The sequence below is a fragment of the Pleurodeles waltl genome, chromosome 4_2, assembly GCF_031143425.1.
Source record: "Pleurodeles waltl isolate 20211129_DDA chromosome 4_2, aPleWal1.hap1.20221129, whole genome shotgun sequence".
In the NCBI taxonomy this organism is placed as follows: domain Eukaryota; kingdom Metazoa; phylum Chordata; class Amphibia; order Caudata; family Salamandridae; genus Pleurodeles; species Pleurodeles waltl.
The window spans coordinates 294,839,816-294,856,000 of record NC_090443.1 but is presented as its reverse complement, the minus strand read 5'-3'; the positions used below and the strand labels follow the sequence as shown (position 1 = coordinate 294,856,000).

Sequence of the window (16,185 nt, the reverse complement as noted above, 5' to 3'; positions counted from 1 at the left end):
GTCAGTTTCATACATGCAGTTCAGTTTTATTAGTGTTTGGGCATTTTTTTTTAGGGCAGACATTTTTTAATGTCCTTTTGGATCCAACAAGACACCAACCATCCAAGATTGTTTTTTATTTTCTGCTGGTGAAAGGGATCTTAAATCCATGCCTCTATTTCACTGCCTTACACAATTTTGAAGGGAGTTTTAAGGTTTTAAAATTGTCATTCCATTTAAAGAATGTTTTTGTCATGCTTTCCCTTAAATGCTTTTAACTCCTGCAAAAGCACCAAGGTGCATGCAAGTCTGATTACTCAGTGAGGTGCATATTTTGACGGACTTGGTCACATTTCCTGGAGTGGGGTCCTTTTTTGCTTGGAGAGTGGGTGCGTAGTTCCTGCAGTTAAATGTGTGTTGGGAAAAATGTATGAAGATACTGCTCTGGTTCCGAGCATTATGCCTGTATTGTGATGAGATGGGGAGATTTGTACATGCACAGAGATGACTAATGAGCTCAGTGCTTTAGTTGTGGCACAGCAAACAGGTAGGCACAGTTAAGTTGTTGAAGTTGTGAGAGTTGCTTCTGAAAGCAGATTCCTCACCTTTTGGATATTCCACAGGTGTCCAGCTGGATCCAGAAAATATTCATCTGTACCTCTGTGCGCCAGCAGGGGGGATTGTGAAGCTCTGTATGGATCACATTCCGCTCTGGAAGTGACACAGGAAGTTTCATATAGGATCCACTAATGTGCATTGACATCAGTTTTATTCTCAAAACATTTCTAAAATGTCTAAAAAGTGTGTTCTGGAAAATGTTGTCCCCTAAAACTACACGGTTCAAACCTCGTATAGACTGACACAAGCAAATGTCTGTGACGGGTCCTATCACTAGATCTGCAGCAACTGTGCCTTGATAAATGCCAAGTTGATCCGGGAACCAGAAGCCAAACTCAACATCACTTAACACTGATAAATGCCACACTGTGACCCATTGAGGTTGATGGGAAGGTGCTAAACCCTGACCTGCCACTGAAGTAACTCCAGCTGCAACCTTTGTCACACTCTGTCTTTGGGTAAGTTGAAAAAGAAACAAAGCCCAATCTGGACTCTAACCATTACTGCGACTTTCAAATTCCAGAGAGATGATTGAGGGGCCCCGAGTTTGGTCCCCTTTGGAGTAGATTTTGAGCTTTACTCCAAGCCAACCCAAATTCTCTTCCCAATTGGCGATGCCACAGCAAATCCAGACCCTTAGTAAATCCATGGTGTGCAAATTTGGCTTTTTACAGGCTCCCTCTTGCACACCTTTGAGCCCCAAGGAACTGTGAGGAGCTCCATCTTGGACTCTGCTGGTAAGTCTGTCCTTGGTAACAGTTGGCCCCTCTGCACCCTCTGTGGCCTCCGTTCCAGCTCTGATTGTGGCGCCTCAGCCCACACTGGTTCATCCATGCATTGTAGATGCTGGACTTCAAAGTGCAGCCCATTGTGTTCTCGGACTCTGAGCTACTTCGACCGAAGCTGCTTCCTGATCCAACTGGGCTTCAGCCCTTGGACGTCCCATCAGGCAGATATACACTGCCCTTGCCTTACGGAAGGGCCCACACACTACAGGCGTTATTTGGAGCGGATTCTAATAACTACCTCTAATACCTAAATCTACGATTTTAGGGCCGGATGTGTCCAGCCATATACCATTGTTAATTGGTATGAAAACCTCCAAATTGGCAGGGGATTGGGCACCTTGCCAGCCGCTAAATTAGTTTCTCCCTTGGAGCCCTGTACAAAGGATAGCATCTCTTTTGCAATGGTTATGCAGTTTTAAACCAGTTCCTTGAGCTACGGTTCATCACAATGGAAGTGAAGACTGACTTCCTCACTTAAATGCTCCAGCCTGGGCAGCCAATACAGAGCCATTACTTCCATTTAATGAGGTTCTTACAGACACCCTTCTTGAGATCTGGGTGAAACCCTGTTCCAGACCGCCAGTGAACTGTCCAAATTCACGAGCTGTCTAGCTGTGGGATCCTGTTACTTTATTTTAACTCACCACCCCTCTATAGAGAGCCTTGTTGTGCAGGCCTCCGTGAGTAAGGGCAGCCCAGATTAGTTGCCTACCACTCCACCGGACCCAAAATTGAAGCACTTAGAAACATTTTGGAAGCACACCTTTTCCTCTACTAGTTTGGCCCTGTGCCTAGTAAATGCCTGGAGCCTAATGGTCATTGTACCCAAACACTTTAGGATTCTGTTGCCCAACTCTTACTAGGTGCCCTGAAACATTTGTATCCCACTCTCCCAAGCTTTTCAAGATGGCTATGATGCGATGCTTCTAAATGTACGATTCAATATGGCTTAGACACCACTGATTACCTTGGCTGGACAAGAGGCATGGGGGCGATGGGAACCGACTTGGCCCCTGACCGTGTAAGATTTTATGCCAATGCACCCTTTTTAAGCCTCCATCCCAACCTGACCACCAGTTTCAACTCCTTTGTGGCTGTGGTAGGGATTTTCAATATTGCAAGCTGATGCAGCCAGTTCACCACTTTTGAGGCTGTGGTAGCAGTACCCACAGACCACATGGGAAACATACAGCTCAGCCTTCCACCCTTCTGGCTGCTGGAACATCAAAACCTCTTTAGTGTGTTCTTCACAGCACACAGTCACCCTCTCAGAGACGGGATCAGGCACTTTCTATTGAGGTAACAAGCAGTGACTGCAGGCAAGTGGGTCCTACAAATTGTGCAGTAGGGTTATGCCCACTTTTTGCCTCCTGCCGTCATTCTTGCTATTGGTTGCATCTTTGCTAGTCCGTGAATTAATAAATCACAAAATAAAAGGAGCTGTAATACAGACATGTGTATGTTGGAGGAAATGGTCCAGAATGTCGCACGTGGTTGAAACTATACAGTGCTTATGATTTCATTCGAAAGACCCTGACGGAGAACTAGGATTACAGGTACATAACATTTCTTACTGATAGATAATGTCTTATCTGAGGTAGGAAATGTTAATAGGTGCAGCTGAGGTCTTTTGTAGATGTTGCACCACTTGATATATGCCCTGTTCTTTCTGTCAGATTATTTTTTCTAACTGGGTTTTACTTCTTGGACACCCACCTCAAGCATAAGAGAATGTTCTGGACAAGCCGTTCTTTAATTCTCTCTGTCTATGTGCAAATGCAGAACTGCAGAAAAAAAGCTCTAAAACAGTAAGGTCTGCAGCTGTGAGAAAAGTCCCTGCTGCAAAACAATGACTTGTTTTCTTTGCCACCTTCATCCAGCTCCCCCGTTAGAGCAGAATATTTCCAACACCTTCACCACCTGCCAGAGGATAACAGATAATGTTTAGATCATAAATATTGTCACATCAAAATACAAAGTTAGATTCCACTCTTCTGTGCCTTCTTTCTCTGAAAGTGACTACTTTTTAATCTCAGGGTGCTATTGGAGGAGTTTGCAATTTTGCTGCAGAAGAAGGATATAGGAAAGTATTTGTAAAATAATAGAGATACAAAAAAAATCTACTTATACTATTGTTTAGTTCAGATAGAAAGCCTGAAGTTCTTTCTAGCTTTCATCTCCAAGACATAGATTAGACAGTGCAAATAAGCTTATAAGACTCATACTTCCACACTTCTTTTCACAGATCACCCAGGAAATATCTGAAATTTGCCTTGTTAACTATATGGAGTAAAGGTGTAAAATCCACACTAAGGTCTTTTTTTCAAATGGTTGGTGATTATTGTAGCAGCTGAGGAAGGGCATAATTGTCTACAAACACCTGGAGATTTCCTCAAATATTGTACTGAGAGGCCTTAAGACAAATGGTGCTCTTCTAAACGCTTCTGCTCTATCTCTAGAAAGATCTTGTTCCCAGTATTGTTGAAAGTGGACAAATGAAACTAGTGCCTGCCTTGGCAATGGAATACTCCCCAGTCACTGTAAGAAAGTTTGTCACTCCCCCTCCCTCCAACAAAAAAGAAATGCTGCTTAGTTCCTAATGAATACCGGCCTCCGACTTTACTTGCAGCATGGAATTAAATCCTGAAAAATGGTTCCAGGATTTCTGTTTGCTGCTTGGTCACAGTCTAATGATCCTGACGAATAGCATTTTAAATTGCGACTGGCAACAGGAAACTAAGTCTTCTTTTTTTGGTTTAGACAAAGTCAGTGTCATTACAGATGATGGAGCCACAGACTGGTGATTTCTCTGTCTCGCTTCTGCTTTTGATGTAATTGAGCACAACATTCTAATCTTGCTACTGTGCTTAACTGATTCAGAAGCTTCCAGTAAAGAAGACACCAGATGTTACTTAATGTCTACTTCCACCTCTGCTTGACATATTTTATTAATTTGGCTGCAGAGCCCAGTCCTGGAGGGATGATACTGAAGTCATAAATTGGACTTGATAAGAATGCCTGACCACTATAAGACTCAAGAATTGCCTGAAAGCAGCCAATTGCTGGGTAAAAAAACAATTCCCCAAACTTAATGCAAGTAAATCGGAGCTGCAGGAACAGTGTTAACTGAGTTTCTACACTCCCAGTTCCATGGGGTCCTCAACAAACCCAGGTGCGTATGTCAAATCCTTGAAGAGCTTATCTTGCTAAAGAGAAAAAAACTAGTGGAATCTATGGTGTGCTCCTGCGTGCAGCTGTTCTGGAGGTTTAGGAAGGCCCTGCCATTTCTACTGAAATATCACTCTGATTTGCTGATAGCCTTGTGTTCTATTGTGTAGTGGACTTCAGCAAATACTTATAGCTAGGTTAGTGAGAGTATACGTTGGCATCTCCTGCAAGTCCAAAATTTCAGTCTCAGACTTAGCATGAATCTCTGAAAATTTGATGAATTTATACGTCCACAGAGAATTTCATTAGTTATATTTAAAGCAAGGGGTTCCACTTTAGTCATTTCACTAGTGCATAAGGTCTTGAATGGTCCTCACAAATCTGAAGTCTACAGAACCATAATTCCTTATAAAACTACCATCTCTTAGCTCCTAGAACCTGATGGAATGTTCTGTCCCCAGGGTGAACTAGGCTTCTCTGTGGAAGTATTTTTTTTTAATTGTATATATTTATTTGTGACATGACTTTTCTGCCTTTATTTTCTTTGTTGGTCAGGTATCATTAATGCAGCTGTAGAACACATTTAAAAGTAATTTCTAATTCCTGTTTGAAGCATGTACCGATAGGAACTAAAAATACCCACTTCAGATGATTTTGCTTATTTTTGCACCGGCTGAGATATAAAAATACTGGTGGTGCTGGTACAAAACTGGCCAGGTGGTAACCCTCTTTGCAGGTACTGCCCCGTCGGCCACCAGTAGTAACATCAACTTGCCAACAAATGACTATAAAGAGAATGCTAGCATTACATCAAATGTATCCCCACATCCATCGGGGAGACTGGCTGTGCTCAATAGATCTCCAGGATGCATACTTTGATGTTCCGACCATCACTACCAGTGTCAAGGTACTTAATTTTGACCAGCCCGCAAAATATTTTCGAAGTGCATTGCAGTGGTCGCCACACATCTTAGGAAACTCTGAATATTTGTCTGTCCATTTCTAGATGACTGGCTTATCAAATCGTCGGTGCAACAAGAAGCACAGCTCCATTATCAGATGATGGCCACTGCTCTCTGCCAATTAGGCATACATGTCAATCACAACAAATCGACTTCCTCTGCAGTCCAGTCTTTGCATTATCTAGCTGCCGCAATCACTGCCATACAAGCAAACTGATAGATTTCTGTCTCTTTTCAGAAGGAGACAGTCTTAAATGTCACTCTCTCATGAGTCTCATCCCACAGCGAGAAAAATGCCATCTCTCCTGGGCTCAGTGGCCCATCTCCACAATAAACTACTTCAAGAATGTCTGGAGGATCTGTGGGATCAACACACACACAGGCAACAGGACAAGATCACATTTCCCTCAAAGCAAAGTAGCCCAGACAATAGTAACAGATGTCTCTCTCTTAAGTTGGTGAGCACCTATGGATCGACTTCAAAACCAGGGATCCTGGTCTATGAAAGAAATGACTTATTGCATAAATCTCTTCGAGCTGCGAACGATTCATCTAGTGATGAAGGCTTTTCTTCTGTCCTTCAAGATAAAACCCCTTTTCGGTCAGATAGATAACACAACAATGTACTGTTTGAACAAGCAAGAGGTAACAAGATCCATAGCCTTGTCTCATGAGGCTCAGACACTTAAAACTGGTTGATAGCTAGAAACCTGAGCATCACTGCAACTCTTCTTCTGGGGCTCAGATTGTTCAAGCAGACTCCCTAAGCAGGGTTCTTCAGGAAAATCACAAGTGGGTTCTTCACAATGAGGTTGTGCAAAGCATCTTCTGCATGTGGGGGTTCCTTTTCATATTTATTTGAAACTGCAGAATATTAAAAATGCCCATTCCGCTGGGGAATGCCCTATAGATTGACTGGTCCAACAAATGTATCTACGCTTTTCCTCTGATTCCATCTGTAATCATCAAACTGTCTTACTCAAGGGCAAGAATGATTTTGATCCAGAGTGGCCTCTAAAATAGTTGTCCACACTCTTTCACATGTTGGAGAGCGTCCAGGCATAAAGCTGCCATGCAGACCACACCTTCTCATTAAGTTCGGAGGTCAGATCATTCATCCCAAACTCTCCTCTGAGTTTGGCAGCTTGGCTCAAGAGCTAGTGAAATATGGACTTATGAACTTTCCACAAGAATGCATGAACCTTCTGAAGGAGGCTAAATGACCATCAACACGTTCAGATTGTGCTTTCAAATGGAACAGATTTTGTATCTGGTGTTCTGACAAGAATTTGGTCCACCGAAGTGCCAAAAAGAAGCTATTGTTTCATAATTCCTTTACCTGGCCAAGTCAAGCCTTCCAATTCTCTTTTATTAAAGTTTATTGGGTGGCATTCAGTGCCTATAGAAAATGTTCACAAACCTTTTGTTCAACATTCCTGTTATTAAATACTTTTTAGAGGGTTTGAAAAAAGTTTTCCCTCCAATAGGTTGTCCCTCCTCTACCTGGGAGGTGTAGTACAGCGTCATGTACCCAATGTTAGTCACTGGGGATCATCAGGTTGAAAAGCGGCTGCAAATTAGGACTAGATGTCCAGTTTGGGTGAGCCACCGAGGGGGCTCCGCTCGTGCGATGCTCGGAGATAGGGACCCCCAGTTGTCCTCTTCTGCTTGGTCCAGGTACAGAGGATTGTTGGGTGTTCATCACCTGTGGTGGTCGCAGTGAAGGAGGACCTGCAGAAACACTGCTGCTCTGGTGAGCCAACAATTGGGCTTAGGTATCATGAGCCTGGGGGGCACAGCCACCAGTGGTCCTCTACACCTTGGTCCGGGGTGTCCAGGTGCAGAGGTGCGGTGGACTCTTGGGGTTGCCGTCTCCAGAGGCGGTCGCAGTTGATGGGGGGGCCTGCACAAAGAGACTGCAGGCGTTGGAGTGGAGGTCGAAGTGGTGAAACCCACAATGGGCTTTGTCTCTGGAGAGGCTGGGGACCAGGTTGGCACCGTTGGCCCACTTCAACATGTGCTGGGAGGCTCAGGTGCAGTGGTGCGGTCAGGCAGCTGGGTTTTGGTGGTATGTTGTCCTCTTCAGCCGTTTTTAGAATCATGTAAGGATGCAGGGGAGCAGCGCCGCTACTCCGTGGGAGTTCCTTGTGCTGGGGTAAAGGCTGGCCATCTTCCCAGCCTTTTGGAAGTTTCAGCATCTGGAGGACAAGGTGTCTTTCTCGCAATTGGCGAAGTCCATAGACAGGCTGGCAGGGTTGGCACCGAGTCCATCACAGATCTTCAGTTCTTGCCTTTTGCGTCTCTGGAGTGTCCTCCTTCAGGTCAGCAGGGATGTGATTTCCTGATGCTAGGGCCTCCTCTAAATACTGAATTTAGGGGTGTTACAGGAGTGTAGTAGCCAATGGGCTACTGACCCCTGGGGTAATTACATCCCCTCTATGACCACTTCTGGTGGGAAGTGGGCATAACCCTGCCCCAGAGTTCCTAAATCTGCCAACACCAAGATGACAGCTTTTTGAATTCTGTGCTCACATCAGGGAGCTCACCTTGGGGGTGGCACTGACCTGAGAGGTCGACACCCATCTCTGAATACGAAGTTTTCCACCTGTCCAGGTGCCAAATGGGCCTTGGGGTAGGGGTATCTCCAATGAGTGAAGCCAGATCTGCATAGAAAGCGTGGTAGGCTTCTTTGAAGCCCCCTGTTCTGGAATGCAGATTCACAGGTGGGTGGGGGTATGTAAACACCTTGCCCAGAGCAGGCTTTGTCTCTGATTGCCCGAGAGCAAAGACTCTTGTCCTGGGGGCCAGAATTTTGTCTGTTGGTGGCAGGCTGGCTAAAACTAGTCAGTTCCCACATGCTTAGTAAGCTTTTTTTTCATGGGGCACCTCTAGGGCTCCCAGGGCATGTAGTAATAAATCTATCACTGGCATCAGTGAGAGTTTAATAATACAGGATGCTGGATACCAAACATCCCTATTTTCAGTGAAGCGGTAATGTAGTTGGGGAACTCGTAGTGTCCACTGTCAAGCAGAAATGGCTTCCCTGTACACTCACTGTGTCTGAGAATCGACAAAGCCATAGCAGCAGCATATCTGCTCTTGCAGTGTCCCCCCTCCCCCCCAGTGCTCTACAAAACCCCCCTGTTCTGCCCCCCCGAGGACGCAGGTACTTACCTGCCGGCAGACTGGAACCGGAGCACCCCTGTTCTCCATAGGCGCCTATGTGTTTTGGGCACCTCTTTGACCTCTGCACCTGACCGGCCCTAAGCTGCTGGTGTGGTAACTTTGGGGTTGCCTTGAACCCCCAACGGTGGGCTGCCCATGCCCCAGGACTGAGACTTGTAAGTGTTTTACTTACCTCCTAATCTAACCTTTACTTATCTACCCCAGGAACTGTTGATTTTTGCACTGTGGACTTTGAAAATAGCTTATTGCCATTTTTATAAAGACTGTATGTGATATTTCTTTCATTCAAAGTTCCTAAAGTATCTAAGTGAAGTACCTTGCATTTAAAGTGTTTAATGTAAATCTTGAACCTGTGGTTCTTAAAATAAACTAAGAAAAGATATTTTTCAATATAAAAACCTAATGGCCTGGAGTAAGTCTGAGTGTGTGTTCCTCTTTTATTGCCTGTGTGTGTACAACAAATGCTTAACACTACCCTCTGATAAGCCTACTGATCGACCACACTACCACAAAATAGTGAAGAAGTAGCTGATTTTGAACAGGGCCGCTGTTCACTAGATTTTTTTGGTCCTTTAGTCCAGGGCAGTCTCCTGAGGCTTCAGAGGTCGATGGTTCTTGTCGGATGCGTCGCTGGAGCAGGTTTTCGAAGCTGGAGACAGGCCGGTAGGGCTGGGGCCAAAGCAGTTGTCGTCTTCCTCCTTCTCTGCAGGCTTGTAGGTCAGCAGTCCTTCTTGTTTCTTCAGGCTGCAGGAATCTGATTTCCTGGGATCTGGGGTGCCGCTAAATACTGAATTTAGGGGTGTGGTTAGGTCTGGGACGGTAGTAGCCAATCGCTACTGTCCTTGAGGGTGGCTACACCCTCTTTGTGCCTCTTCTCTGTGGGGAGGGGGGCACATCCCTATTCCTATTGGGGGAATCCTCCAAAATCAAGATGGAGGATTTCTAAAGGCAGGGGTCACCTCAGCTCAGGACACCTTAGGGGCTGTCCTGACTGGTGGGTGGTAACTCCTTGTTTTTCTCATTATCTCCCCTGGACTTGCCGCCAAAAGTGGGGGCGGGGTCCAGGGGGTGGGCATCTCCACTAGCTGGAGTGCCCTGGGGCATCGTAACACGAAGCCCGAGCCTTTGAGGCTCACTGCTAGGTGTTACAGTTCCTGCAGGGGGGAGGTGTTAAGCACCTCCACCAAGTGCAGGCTTTGTTTCTGTCCTCAGAGAGCACAAAGGCTGTCACCCCAGAGGGGCAGAAACTCGTCTCTCAGCAGCAGGCTGGCACAGACCAGTCAGTCCTGCACTGAATGATTGGGTAAAATATAGGGGGCATCTCTAAGATGCCCTCTGTGTGCATTTTTTTAAATAAATCCTTAGGGTTGTAATGCCTGCTAGAGGGGTGACTTACCTATGCACAGGCAGTGAGAGGTGGGCATGGCACTCTGCGGGGAGTGCCATGTCAACTTAGTCATTTTATCCCCACCAGCACACACAAGCTGTGAGACAGTGTGCATGTGCTGAGTGAGGGGTCCCCAGGGTGGCTGCAGCCCTTAGAGACCTTCCCTGGCCACAGTGCCCAGGGGTACCATTTACAAGGGGCTTATCTGTGTGCCAGGGCTGTGCCAATTGTGGGAACAAAGGTACAGTTTAGGGGAAGAACACTGGTGCTGGGGCCTGGTTAGCAGGATCCCGGCACACTTTCAGTCTTAACTGGCATCAACAAAAGGCAAAAAGTTAGGGGGTAACCATGCCAAGGAAGGCATTTAACAACACCCCCCTCACTGAGTGCACACAGTGCTGCTTTCGCAGGCTGCGTGTCTTGATGCTGAACTAAAATGAAAACACGACATCACACAGCTTGTGTGCCCTGTCCCCTAAAACACTGCTTGTGATATCTGTAGGCAATGCCTACAGCAGGCCTTGATCCCTAAGGCAGGGTACAATATATTACAAGTGAGGGCATTTATGCATGAGCAAATAAGCTTCTACTATGTCTTTGTCTATTCATAGACATAGTAAGTGAACAAGGAAGCCATTTTAGTACATGTGCTGGACACTGGTCATTAGAAGTTCCCCGGCTACATGATGGCTGAACCTAGGCATGTTTGGTATCAAAAATCTCGTATTAACAAATCCTTACTGATTCCAGTGATGGATTTACAAACACATGCACCCAGAGAGTACCTTAGAGGTGCCCCCTGAAAAACCTACCAACTGCTGGTGACCTCACTGGCCTGTTCTGACTAGCCTGCCACCAACAGATGAGAATTTGAAACAATCAGAATCAGAAACACAAGCATGTCTGGGCTATGGGTATTGTCCACCCTTCCCCACTGGATGACTTGGCAGGTGCTTCAAAGAATCCTACTGCCTTTGATATGCAGAACTGGCCTTCCTCAGAAAAAGATGCCCCTCCCCCGGGCACCTGGACAGGTGAGAAAATTAGCTATGTAGGAGCCGTGCCAGATTTCTAGACTGAAGACACCCCTAAGGTGGTCAGCCTGAAGTGGACACCACTTTAGAAATTCCTCCATCTTGTGTGTGGTGAAATTTAGGAAATCTGGTTAGGGTGATGCCCATTCCCCACAGGAAGTGGTCCTCGTGGAGTGTAGTGACCCCAAGAGTAAGTCATTGACTACTTGTCACAGTGCCCTTTCCTTGGGATCTGCATGCTGCTGACCAAAAGGCTCACCTCCCGGCGTCACCAACTCAGAAAGCTATCAGAGTGCAGAGTATTGATGAAGCCAGGTGGGGGGAAGGGAATTAGGGTAGGGAACTGCAGGGAGAGAGATCTGAAAAGAAAATGGTTAGGACAAATATGCATATTCTCTTTCATAACAGTATAAACTCACCAATAGACTCCGGAACAAAGGCGTCTCCGTGATATCGGATTGAGACTCTTTGTGAACTGGGCGTAGCCCCTTCTTTAAATTATGGAACAAGAACAAACTGCAATCTCTGTATCTAAAGATGGCAAGAGCTTTGGACTATGATCATACTCTGAATATTAACCATGTAACAATTATGCTTTAATAACATAAACATTTGATCTCAGCCTAGAAATGCACAAAGATTTAAATATGTATCTCACATATTGTACTTCCCAAAAAACAATGAAACTACAGCTTGCTTTTCTCAAGCGCTTTCACATTTGCAACTGAGGCCTGAAAAGTTTTACTAATTGAACTTGAAGTGCTTTGATCGTCATGCATAAAGTGCTTTACTCATTATGCCAATGGCGCTTCTACTTGTTTTGCCTGAAGTGCTTTGCTTGTTGTGTCAAGGGACGCTTTACTCGTTTTGTCTGAAGCGCTTTGATCGTCGTGCCAAGGGCTCATTACTCGTGTGGCCTGAAGCGCTTTGATTGTTGTGCCAAGGGCGTTTTACTCATGTGGCCTGAAGTGCTTTGATTGTCATGCCAAGGGTGCTTAACTCGTGTGGCCTGAAGCGCTTTGATTGTCGTGCCAAGGGCGCTTTACTCGTGTTGCCTGAAGTGCTTTGTCGTGCCAACGGCGCTTTCCTTGTGTGGCCTGAAGCGCTTTGATTATTGTGCCAAGGACGCTTTCCTCGTGTGGCCTGAAGCAATTTGATTATCGTGCCAAGGGCGCTTTACTCATTTAGCCTGAAGCAGTTTGCTAGTTGTGCTAAGGGGCACTTTACTCTAGGGAGTAAACAACCCCCTTCAAGATTTGACTCATCAAGATCTTACCGATACGAGTACGCCCTACTCGTTTTTGAATTCACCATGGAAACAAGGATATTCTGACATGCTGCCACTCTGCCATGCAGGAAATCCGCTTTCTTCAGAGGAACTCCCCACGAGGTCCGACTGCACCGAAGTCTTCAAAATAGTGAGCAATGTGCTCGGGTGTGGCTGTGCTTTATAGGCCTGCCACACCCCAAGATGGCTGCTGCCTCTAAAAACTTGGGAGTTGCAGTCCATTCATAGAGTGGCATCGATAAGTGCATCTTGTCCACCAATGTCCTGACCCTGCATCTACATGAGCTTTACCACAGGGCAGGCGACGCAGATGACCACTTCTGGAGCAAGCGGGGACGACAAGCCGCGCGCATGACGTGCCACAAAGACGCGAAGCAGAGGTCAGGGCCGGTCCTGGACCGCGCACAGCCTTATTCCTGACACTACTGCGCTGCTCTCCCCTTAAGGCCCTCTAAATTGAGTATTTAGGGGACCCCCTGATTCCAGGTCTCCAGGTCTTAGCTGGACCCAAAAGGAGTGGACAAGAAGACTCCTAGACCCGAAAACTAAGGACTTGGTGCCAACCCTGCTGGACTGCCCGCTGCACCAAACCCTTGAGGGTCTGACCTGTCATGCCGTTCGAGCCACCAAGAAACTGGGAGAACTGCCAGTGCTTTGTCAATCGCCAGGATGAACTCCCTTGGAGTAGAGGAAATGCTCCTCTGCATCTGCAGGCACCCAAGAAAGGACTGGGACTGCCAAAAAGCTGACACCGGACATCCCCACTGCACCCAAGCCACCTGGCCCGTGTTGAAGTGGGCCAACGGTGTCAGCGTGGTCCCAAGCCCCTCCAGAATAGAAGCCCACCCTGTGCTTGCCCACTGTGGAATGCAGACCCCCCTGCAACCACAAGAGTCACCAGAAGGAAAAACCAGACACCCTAGGACCCCTCTGCACCTGTCCTCCTCGGACCCACTGGAGGAGAACCAAGGGTGTCCTATGTCTCCCCACCTCGTGAGACCTGGGCCCACTTGTTGACTGTCTCAGACTGGACCCAGAGTCCACGCCTGTTCAGTGTTTCCCCACGTGCCCGAGGACCTCAAGGGTTGAGCCCCCTTGGACTGTCAATCCCTGCAGCGACTTTGTAATTGGACCAATCCCTGTAGACATGAATGGGACACCTGACGCTGTAACACACCACTGCACCCGAGCGCACCAGAGCTCCCTGAGGTGACCTGTTTGTGTGGCCTTGGACCTTGCCCCAAAACCCCCTTAAATCCAGGAGATTGGTCTTGTAAGCCATTTTACTCTACCAGGATGACTGCCTTTGTTTTCCTCCATAGGCTTGCATTTCAACTTCCTGAATACAATTCCTAACTCAATAGAACCCCTTGATTCCAGTGATCTTGGTATCTAAATTCATATAAAAATATGTGTTATTTTGATAAATTGGTGTCTGATTGCTTTGAGTGTGTTTCTCTTACTTCATGCGTGTGTGCCTTACAGGCTTATCACTACCCTCTGATATACCTTACTGCTCAAACACACTACCAAAAAAGAGCAATTGGGATGTAATTTGTGCCTCTCTGATACCTCTGGGGATTGCTTGGACACTTTGCACAGTGTACCTCATTTTGGTCTACTGTATAAAGAGCCAGCATACTACAATAAGTAAGACACAACACAATAAAAATCCAACATTAATTTATAAAATAGACAATATTTTTATCTTTAAACTGTCACTATAACAACATAAATTCAATGTAAGGGACCACAGATATACATTTTTAAAGATTAAATGTAAAAATGTGCTCTCTAGCGCCAGAAAGTGTAAAGCACCAACTGTGGCTATCTGGTCCCACTGGACTGGGACCAAGCTAAAGTTTTATGCCGACTGCGAGGGAACGCGGGTCGGATATGAGTGGTTGAGGCTGGTCAAGTTTTACCTTCACACTTAGACACTTGTTTGGTTCTTTTTCTCTCAACTTCAAGTGATCGTCCTCAGCAATCCAGCTTTTGGTTCCTTCAGCGCGATGCCTTACTTAATCCTGGAGGTCCTTGTCTTCGTCCTGGACATTGAAGACCTCCAGAGATTTCAGCGGGGCATTTCTGGAAATCAGACTGAGTTGTGGTTTGACGTCGCTGGCTTGAGTTTCATCGTTGAGATCTGGGAACTTACAGAGCTTTTTGATAAAAGTTGTTCAAATGTCTGTATCTTCTTCGAGGAGCTTTCCTTTGCGCCTTACAGGGTCCACAGTGTCAGTCAAGGGTCCAGAAGCTCCAAGTAACCTCTTGGAGGTTTGGGACTAGAATTCCCAAAGTGCACCTGGTCAGTTCATGTGAGCCGATCAGCTGGGCTTGTCTTTGCAGGAATTGATGGAGGGGAACTTCTTGTAGCTCTTTCCTTCCCGTTGCTTTCAGGGAGTCTACTCCTTAGTCTTGGAAGCAAGGCACAATCCTTTTTTTGAATCCCAGTGTGTGCAGCAGGTGCAGACTTTGTGATTCCAATCTCTTGGTGCGGACCTTGTGTTCAGCAGGGCTGTCCTTTTTCAGATTTCTTCAAGCAGGGATCTCTTCCAGCACCTTTCTATCTGTGGATCAGAGTCCTCCTTCTGCAGGTGTTTCCAGGCAGAGATCTGAGGTGCTGTGCTTATTTATTCCACATTCCGGGCTGGCAAGGCATGGAGCACCCCCCCAGCCAGTGGGGGTGCCCCTAAAAATAAAAATGGAGAAATTCTCTCCTGCAAGTCTGGGTAACTCAACCCACGGGTGTGGCTAACCTTTGCCTACACTCCCCTTTCATCCGCTTCCCTAATTCAATTACAGGGGCTTCAATCTGCCTGGGAGTGCAAAAAGTGGGGATGGGCTTTGTTCCTATACTACCTGTTGTTCTCCCTTTGATACCAGTTTGGCTGCCCAGCCGCCCCCTGTCCAGGCATCTGCAGCAGCAGATATTGATGGTGTTGGTGTCAGCCCAGGACACTTCACAACTCACCAGAGCAGTTTGACTCAGCCTGTCAAAGGCTGACTAATCTGAATTTCAACCTTGGCACATTGTACCTATAAGTTCGATGGAATGTGTAGCTGCAGATACACATGCTATGCATAGCTCTTCCGACATCTAGTGTTGGCTCGGAGTGTTACTAGTTGTTTTTTTTCGAAGAAGTCTTTTCGGAGTCATGGGATCGAGTGACTCTTCCTCTCGGTCAGTGTGCATGGGCATCGACTTCATTGTTTGTTTTCTTTCCACTGTCGGGTTCGGATGTGTTTCCTCTCACTCCGAGATTTTGAATTGGAAAACCTATTTAATCGTCTGTATTGTTTCGATCACGTTTCCATCTAGCATCGAACCAGTAGTACCGTCAGAATCTAAATTTCGCCCTTCGGGGTGAGTGCACCCGACTTGGGCCTATTCGGGCCTACCGCGTGGAAGCCTGATGGATCGGACTCCATTTCGATTCTGCCCTCTGTGCCATGCGAAGTACCCATATACAGACCAACATCTGGTTTGTAATTTATGCCTTTCTCCTGACCATCGAGAAGATTGCGAGGCCTGTCGATCGTTTCGATCGAAGAAGGCTTTAGGAGATCGTAGAGCCTGAAGATTGGAAATGATGTAAAAATGCACAGAACATCTCGACGTCACGGAAGAGCAGGCGCAGACAGTCTCCTTTCAAGATACTGATTCTGAGCAGGAATCTGAAGAATATAGACCCATCACGGCTGGCTAGCATGTGGGTATGTCTGCCCCTACCCCCATACATAAAAAACTTTAGAAGGCCTTGGGTTACCCCAA

General features: G+C 46.5%; 1 protein-coding gene across 1 annotated transcript in view; it reads left to right on the top strand.

The window, feature by feature from the left end:
- The window catches only part of UBN2 (ubinuclein 2), a 588,508-nt gene that overhangs the window by 280,637 nt on the left and 291,686 nt on the right, over positions 1-16,185 (top strand). The gene's annotated exons all lie outside the window — the stretch shown is intronic.